Source organism: Grammomys surdaster, unplaced genomic scaffold, assembly GCF_004785775.1.
Source record: "Grammomys surdaster isolate TR1022 unplaced genomic scaffold, NIH_TR_1.0 125801, whole genome shotgun sequence".
Classification (NCBI taxonomy): Eukaryota; Metazoa; Chordata; class Mammalia; order Rodentia; family Muridae; genus Grammomys; species Grammomys surdaster.
This window is the reverse complement of record NW_021620632.1, coordinates 630069-639652: the sequence shown is the minus strand read 5'-3', so window position 1 is coordinate 639652 and position 9584 is coordinate 630069.

The following is a 9584-nucleotide window of genomic DNA, read 5'->3' as shown; positions in this document are numbered from 1 at the left end:
TAAACATACAAAAGAAAGAAAGAATATTAAAATCTGTAAGGAAAGAAGAGCAAATAACGTACAAAGGCAGACCTGTTAGAATAACACCTAACTTCTCAATGGAGACACTAAAAGCCAGAAGAGCTTGAACAGATGTTATACAGACTTTACAAGACCACAGATACAGCCCAGACTTCTATACCCAAAGAAGTTTCAATCACAAGAGATGTAAAAATAAGAAATTCTATTGTAAAACCAAATTTAAGCAAATCCAATACTATAGAAAGTGCTAAAAGACTAAATTCCAACCTAAAGAGGTTAACCACACCTAAGAAAGCTCATAAACTTCTTGTTTCTTTGTTTCTTACAAACTATCAAATCAAAAGAGGAAATGCACGAGCGCACAAGCGCACGCGCATGTGCGAGCACACACACACACACACATACTATCACCATAACCAAAAAACAACAAAATATTAGAAATCAAGAAACACTACTAATTGATATCTCTGAATATCAATGCTCTCAATTCTCCCAATAAAATAATACAAACTAACAGAACGGATGTGAAAGCAGAATCCATCCTTCTGCTGAATCCAGGAAACACACCTTAACCTCAAGGATAAACATCGCCTCAGAGTAAATGAATGGAAAATGTTATTCTAAGCAAATAGATCTAAGAAGCAAGCTGATGTGACCATTTTAATATCTAGCAAATTGACTCCAGACCAAAACTAATCAAAAGAGAGAGAGGAAAGAAAACTACATACTCATCAAAGGAAAAAATCCACAAAGAGAATATAGCGGTTTTTAACACCTGTGCACCAAGTACAAGGGCCCCCAAGTTTGTAGAGGAAACACTACTACAGCTTAAATTACATGACGACACTAATAGTGGGAGACTTCAATATCCCATTCTCACCTAACAGACAAAACCTAAACAGAGAAATAATGAAGTTTACAGATATTATGAATCAAAAGGACCTAACAGATATTTACAAAACATTCACACACACACACATATACACACACACTATCGATCATAGATGAATGGATGGATAGACAGACAGACAGACAGACAGACAGACAGACAGATAGATGAGATGGAGAGAGAGAGACAGAGAGAGAGAGAGAGAGAGAGAGAGAGAGAGAGAGAGAGAGAGAGATCATTTTCTCTGCACCTCATGGAACTTTCTTCAAAACTGACCACATACTCAGACACAAAGCAAGCCTCAAGCTAGATATCTACAGCAGAAAGAGCAGAAAGCTTACAAACTCATGGAAACCTATAAACTCTATTGAATGAAAAGTGGATCAAGATAGAAATTAGAAATAAATTAAAGACTTTCTAGAATTCAATGATAATGAGTACACAACACACTCAAAATACAGGACACAATGAAGGCAGTTCTAAGAGGCAAGTTCATAGTACTACCTGCCCCATACACTGTAGAGATCTCATCTGGTAACTTACCAGCACCCCAGAAAGCTCTAGAACAAAAAGAAGAAATCGCATCTAAAAGGAGTAGACAGCAAGAAATAATCAAACTCAAGGCTTAAATTAATAAATAGAAGCATGCTAACAAAAATAATACAAGGAATCAATGAAGCAGAGTTGTTTCTTTGATAAAATAGGTAAGAGTAACAAACCCTTACCAAAATTACTAAAAGGCAGAGAGATAATATCCAAATTCATAAAACTAGAAATGAAAGGGGGAGACAACGAACATCAAAAAAAATCCAAAGATGTCTTTGTTTTTTAATAGCTGAGTAGTATTCCACTGTGTAGCTGTATCACATTTTCTGTATCCATTCTTCAGTTGAAGAATGTCTAGGTTTGTCTTTAACTGTTTGTAAGCCATTCAAGACTCCTCTGTTGAGAATTCTTTCTTTAGCTCTGTACTCCAACACTCCTTCAATGACAAACATCCTGGAGAGATCAAGGATTCAAAGGCCATACCTAAACATAAAAAGAAAATATACAGCAAGCCAAATTAAGTAGAGAGAAATTCAAGGCAATTCCACTTAAGTCATGAACAACGCAAGGATGTCAACTCTCTTCATACCTATTTGATATAGTACTTGAAGTCTCAGCTAGAACAGTAAGACAATTGCAATAGATCTCATGTATACAAATTGGAAAGAAAGAAGTCACTGTATCTTACTACAGTAAGTACCTTAATACAGCCAAAGCTTCCTAAAATATATACATATGTTAAGTTGACCTAAATGAAATTGCCAGGTAATTGGGGGAGACAGAGTCCAAGCTGGCCATCTCATGTCACCCAATTAAGCTGCCAGTACTGGGATTGGGCTAAATCTAGAGTTGTTGCCCAAAGTTGTCCCATGAAAATCTCTAAACAATCCAGTCTGTTGCCAAGACTATAGGTTGCTCTCCACAAACTGATGGCAAGGCCCCATTGCTAAATATAACTCCTAAACAACTCACTGAACATGGAAAATTGAGGTGATGCCTACACACAGCCTTTATCCCTATGTTCTAGTATCTTCGGTACAGGGAGATACTCTGCATAGTACCAAAAGAGAACTATAAACAACAACCCAGCCATAAATACTTGGGTCAACGATGGTATCCTGTCTGTAGTAGAGGATAGGAAACTGGTGATACAAAGCTTATGGGAGTAACCAATCAATAACTATTTGACTTAAGGAAAATAATGAGATGGAATCCAAACCCAACAGTGCTAGGGTGACTAAAACCTGAGACAAAATAGCCCAGTGGCCTAGGTTAAAACCAAATTCTTCTGTTCAAAAAGCAAGCAAACAAATAAACAAGTAGCAATCAAAATGACTCCTACTGACATTCATTAATTCATTTTAACATGGTTAAAAGTTTTCTCAATATGTTCAATGTGCTATGTCAGGCTAAGAACTGGTGAGCACATAGATTTAAATAATTTTTAATAGCCATATGCAAGGTCTTTTATTTACCCAGGAAGTGAGATTTTCTTTCTTCACTTCCAATGGGTTCTGATACATTTTTCAAAATGGTAGATTCTCAAGTTGCCACAGAGATTTATTTTTTCTTAATGTATGAGATATCATCTTACTCAGGATCTTGTGTTTTTTATTCTCTGCTGTGTGCTAGACTGCATTCTAGGCATTATGCTCATTCTAGTTCTTAATTTGACCTTGTAATGTAGAAGAGAGTCATTACTTAAACTTTCAATGTAGGTCAAATTTTGCTTCTTTATAGAAGTAGAAACATCTTAGCCCCTCAAGAGGCACTTAGTTTACAACCAATAGTATGCATGTATGTATCAACAATGTATTAATAGCTTTTCTGAAAGTATCATCACTGGAATTTATTTTTCCTGCTGATAATTTTCTGTCAGCCTACTTCTTACGGAAATAAAATAAATATTGAGAGGGATAAATGCAAATCATGAGCCAAATAATAGATGATTGCTCTCTAAGAAATACACATACACATTCTTATTTTTCTGAACAATGATTTTAACATGTATACTGATTTCAAAGAGGCTCTCTAATTTTGCTTACAGAATTAGAAACATTTTACCTCTCTTGGGGGTCCATCTAAAACAAACATGCTGATATTCTTATCATACTATATAAATTGTAAAATTGTGTGAAATTTTTAAAGACTTGAGAAAGTATTCAGATACATGTTTAAATAGTTGAAAAATACAAAAATAAAATATTTGGAGAAAATTTTAACTTTAAGGTGAACTTTTAAGAAGGGTAAGCAATCAGTCAGGTGTAGAAATTGGCAATAAACATTTGGGCCAAAGATATTAGCAAATGACATTAGTAGCTGAGAAAAAGTGTAAGACAAATGCACCTCATCCATGTCTTCATCTGCTTTTTGTAATAGTTTTGGTAATAGTTAACAAAAAGTAAAGGATAAAATGATTATAATTAACTATTTTGGAAATTCTCTAGCAAGAAATTTGAGAATATGTTTAGCAATAAATGCGTGTTTATTTTTGTTTGTTATTAATTTATTTAAGAAAATAAAAAAAAGCAAGCTGATACATAATGCAAGATAAACAAGGAAATGGGCTGCTTGGCAGTGTGTGTTTATTTTGCTGAGAATTAAAATAAACTTCTACCCCAAACATTCTACATCTCCTAAATCCTTGTTCACTCCCAGATCTACTCGTCATCTCTTCTGAGGCACGTCACGGTGTGTCAGACTTCTATCTGCTGTGATCTCTCTTCCATTTTGTCTTTTGTTCTCTATTTATAAAGTTTGGTTGTCTGCCTCAGATGCAAATGCATGAACGCCTTTTCTTCTTAAATGCTCTATATCTCCTCAGTCCTTACAGAATTCAGCCACATTATTTTAAGATGGCGTAACAATTTTGATATCCATGAGTCATGCTACTAGAAAAATTCCAAATTATTAGCAATAAATTATCAGTCTATACGAATTCCGACCATATGTCCATATTTTCTTGCGTGTGTTTACATGAAATATCTTGAATTACAAGACAGATAGCAAACCACACACAAAGCAATTTATAGCCCAAGAATGATCAAGTGCTGAATAGAGGTGAGAATCCTTTAGCCCAAGCTGCTTAGAAGCACTAAGACCTTTGTCATAACTGCATTTTTTTAATCAAATGGATAGATAGCTTCCTTTGTTTGTCTCAATAGCTATTAGAGGAAAAAAAAAAAACCCTTAACCTTAGAATTCTTATTTTGTAGTGCTGTTTTAAAAGTAGCAACATATGTAAATTGCTTAAAATGCAATTTGTATGTGTTAAATATTATATCTGTGTTTCTAGGAAAATATTTTAGGAATGTGAGAAAATTATTTATCAAAGTAACAGTAAATATAAGAATGGGCTCTCCTTTACCCTTGGCCACTGCGGTCAGAGAATGTATATCTGATACTCCATGCAATTTAGGGTCTGGAATACACTTTCTATTGCAAAATGAAGTGTGTGTGTGTGTGTGTGTGTGTGTGTGTGTGTGTGTCTGTGTCTGTGTCTGTGTGTGTGTTCCATTAAGACTTCAAGTGATTAATGAGTAATTATGTAATAAAAAATTTTAATTTTCAGATGTCATCGTTTTGTTACTTTACATTTGAGAATTTGCTTTAAAAGCATCTAAAGAAATTTTGAGACAATAACCCAAAGTACTCAAAGTAACAAAGTAACAAAGATGAAAAAAATGACACACCCATCCTTGAGTGCAGACTGAGAAACATCACATCCAACCATGTTCAACTGTAGAAAAGAGCTTGTCAGAAATATTCACCACTGGCTGAGTAATCCTGACATCTATAATAATCCATTATGTATTTTATCACCTGATCTTTATCATGACCATATAAAACTTCATAAATGATTAGCTCTGGTGCCTGAGAGAAAGAAGCATGCCCACTCTGGTAAAGTGAGTGACACAGTGGACTGTCCTGTCACCTATAGGAACACTCTTTGGTTATAATACACTGATATCACCAAAGCACTACATAGGTAGAGGATCCTTACAATACATAATAATAATTTCAAACACAAATTGGAAGGAGACAATTCTATGTGATTTGGAAGAAGATATAGACTGCTGCTTTTTTTTTGTGCTTTGTCTTGGTTTGTTTTTGTTTTTTTTTTGTTTGTTTTGTGAATAAAATGTGTAATAGAGCATCAATGTGAAAGTTACATTGTTCATGGGTGATCTCTAGCTATTCTATTTTCTTTGAAAAGCCAGTTTAGGTTTTGAACGTCTCTTAGGAGACAGTAAACAATAAACCAAATCATAGGTTGAGACAAAAACTCTAAATATAAGGACATTTACTTATACATGTCAGTGTATCAGTTAAGAATACTCAAGGAGTAAAAATTCATCTGCTGTATTAGGCAATTAGTCATTGTTCGGCTAACTCAGCCTTGAATCCTCCACTGATGCACCCCAAAGGGCTCAGCACACCCTCACTAGGGAGCATCAGCTGTCCTCAAACAACTATATACCTTAGCTGGTGACTACTTGAGCCAATTTGTTAAAGAAGTAATTCTGGTTAAAATTTTGCAAGAAAATATGGAAAGCTGTAAACAAATGTGACAGTCATATACGAATGAAACAGAATTTCAGCTGAAATCTATATATGTGATCTATCAAGGTCCATATTGCTCTACACTTCAGTGTTCCTTCCTCTTCCCTAATTGATCTTCTGTGTTCTTTTCCTTTGAGATTCCACATACAAGAATAAATTCTGTGATTTCCTTTTGGACATAGCTTATTTTTCTGGGTGTAATAATTTCCAGTCTCAACATCTTTTTTTTTTCAGTAAACAAAATGATTTCATTCTTCTTTATAGATGATTATTTACATTGTGTATATAAACACATTTCCTTTATCTATTTGTTCTGGAATAGGCCCCTATACCAAGACTGTAAGTTTTATCCTGTGAATGAAGCATCAGTAGATGTGGATGTGGAGTGTTTCTCATTCGTGCTGACTTGAATTCTTTGTGACTATATCCAGGAATAGCAGATCATAGGAAAGTTCCAGTGTGATGCCATTCTGCCTGGGGTCAGTTGGAATCTCAGTATCATTTTATTTCAAAATTTATCTTGAGCACAGGATGTTAAATATATATACATATACATATACATATACATATACATATACATATACATATATATATATCCCTCCCTCTCTCCCCCTCTCCCCTCCCTCCCTCTCTCTCCCTCTCTCCCTCCCTTCCTCACTTCTTCCCTTCCTCTCTCCATTCTTCTCTACCTCCATCCCTCCCCTTTCACTCCCTCCTTCTTTTCCTCCCTCACTCCCTCATCCCTTCCACGCTCTGTGGTCTGTTGTCATTTGAACTTCATCTTTAAAGGACTACTGGTTCCATTAATTAACCCACTTATAAACAAGATTATTTGTTTTTCCAGTGTATAACTTTTTGAGATGCTCAGTATTTCCTAAATATTAATCCTCTGCTGAATGAACAGAGAACATACTGTTCTTCACTCTGCCTTTTCCCTCAGATAATTTTTTCCTTTGCTATGGAATGCTTTTCATTTTATTATGTATCCTTTATTGGATATATGTCTGCAATAATTTTCCCATGAACTTAGGCTTAACTATTCTTTCCTTATCCATCCTATTTGAGAGTCTGATTCATATTTACTTCTGATGAACAGCATAATACATTCCTCTTGGATTCTATTTTTCAGTCATAATAAAGCACCTTTTAGCTATCTCAAACTTAAGAACATGTTTTCCAGAATCATTAGAATATTAAATTAATTAATTAATTTTATGATACTTTCTGAATACATTCCAAGCTTAGGAAAGAATCACATTGGCTTTTTATTTATATTATTTTATTTATGTTCCTGTTCTTTTATTTCCTTTGTTTTCCTTTCAGCTCAGTATATAATTGACCCAGCATCCTATAACACTTACCTCTTATTCACATGCATTTTTTGATCAGTTACCTTCCCCAGAATATATTTAGTAATTAAATTAAGAGAAAAATCTATCTTCGAGTTCTCTATCCTCTTCCACTCTGTATTTATAGCAGCTGAATTCGAGCATTAAGAAGTGCATATAATTAGAACACAGTTCAGTCACTCAAATAAATTGGTTCATACTGAAGAAAGCTAGGTGAGCAAATTAATTGTAGAAGTTTATATAAATCTAAAGCACAGGCTTTTATTAAACTTTCAATTACCAAGGCAAGGAGACAGATCATATCAATATCTGGAATTTCAGAATGATTTAGCTTCAGTTAATGATCTTATCCAAATGGTAATTATAATATTGATATGAGCTTTCTATCATTACAGATTGAGTACATATTTTATTTCATTTTAATAAATACCAAGAATCCATGAAGCTGACACAAATGTAATGGTAAGTTTGTGTGTAAGTTGACTAGGCTATATAATCTGCTTTAAAACCAAACAGTAATGCAAGTGTTCCTGAAGATTTTTGCAGAATGTGATTATCTTCTAAAGAAATGTTGCTTATGTATTCATATTTATTTTAATGTAATAAACAAAATTATAAAAATGGCTATGAACCTAGACTGATTTTTACTCAGAATACATCATTAAAAAATTATGCAGGGTATTTTTTTTTATTTCTGTGACACCCAAATATCATATTAACAAAAAGAAAAATTGATATAAAGTTTATGTTACAAAACTGTCCATTTATCTAGGTATTTGTTGTGATCATATATGTTACATATGTATGTATATACATATATTCTTCTCAAAAATATTTCAAAACTTAAATACTTATTACATGTATCATTATATTTTTATAAAAATTCAATTTATCCACTACTTCCCCAAAGGAGGCTTATATAGCTTAAATCTATTAAAATGAAATTCATTTGAACAGTACATTAACCAGATGTTAAGCTAAGCTATTACTGTATAATTTAGCCACTAAATTGGATCCTTAGACATATGTTGGGTATTCAAGACCAATTTGTTCAATGTTAATGACAAAAGATTATCATGGGTAGAAACAGGTTTCATAGCCAAAGTTATTCTCAACTTTACTGTTATGCTGTGAACATGGTTTTAGAAGGGAATGATCCTTGTCATTGGACTCTGTAAAAGGATGTTGATTTGGTATACAGAGATCTGTATGTTCAGTGTTTGTTGAGTACTCATCAAACATAGAGGTCAAGGCTGCTGACACAACGCATATGCTTAATGAAAACTGTAAAGAAGCTGGTCAACTGTAATAGCAATTCAATACCAGTTTTACTCTTTTTAACGCCTTAAGATTCCTATTCATTAATTTAAGTTTTATGGATCAATATCTATAATTCTAATAGCCTACATAGCCTTCAGTGTTTTAAATTACTCATTCCTTTTAGGAATATATTCTTAAATCTACACATTTTCTGTTTGTTTATTAATTCTAAAGTATGATAATCTGAAACCATACCTAAGGAGTCTGGCCACCCTGATTTTAGTCACAACTTTTTTACCTTCAACAATTTATTCTACAGACAACATTATAAAAGATAAATATCTACTTTGTGGTTATTGTGAAAGTGAAATTAATGGATGCATGTTATATTCTCCAAGAATGTTTACTATACATAAAAAATAATAAGAGAAAGGTTTTAAGACACTATTTAATGGTGCTATACAACCACAGTATAAGTGTGTTTCTTAAAAACATCATTGTATACAGGCATACATGCACATGTGCATAGGGTCATGCACACACACGCACATACATACACAAACACATGAAAAAAGAAAAGGAGGGAGAAGGAGAAAGAAAAGGAAGAAAATGTGAAGGAGGATGAAGGAGATAATAGGAATAATAGGAATTGTTGATAATAAGAATTGTTGAGTGATTATTGATTTTAAACTTGGCTACAGGGGATATTGAGCCTAAATTACAGCTCAGCTGAGGGGAAAGCATTGGACAATAGGACCTTGGCAATTGTCTGACCTCCTCCTCTGATGTCCTGTTCTCATTGTTCACATCACAACTCCTTACAAAGCCAGTTTCTCTTACCCTAATAATTCCAACTTCAGCTAAGATTGTATTTTTGTTTGAAACGTTACTGTTGAAAGGTTGCGTTTTATATCAGAAAATTTCAAAATCATTTTGATGGCTAGTCTTAGTAATCA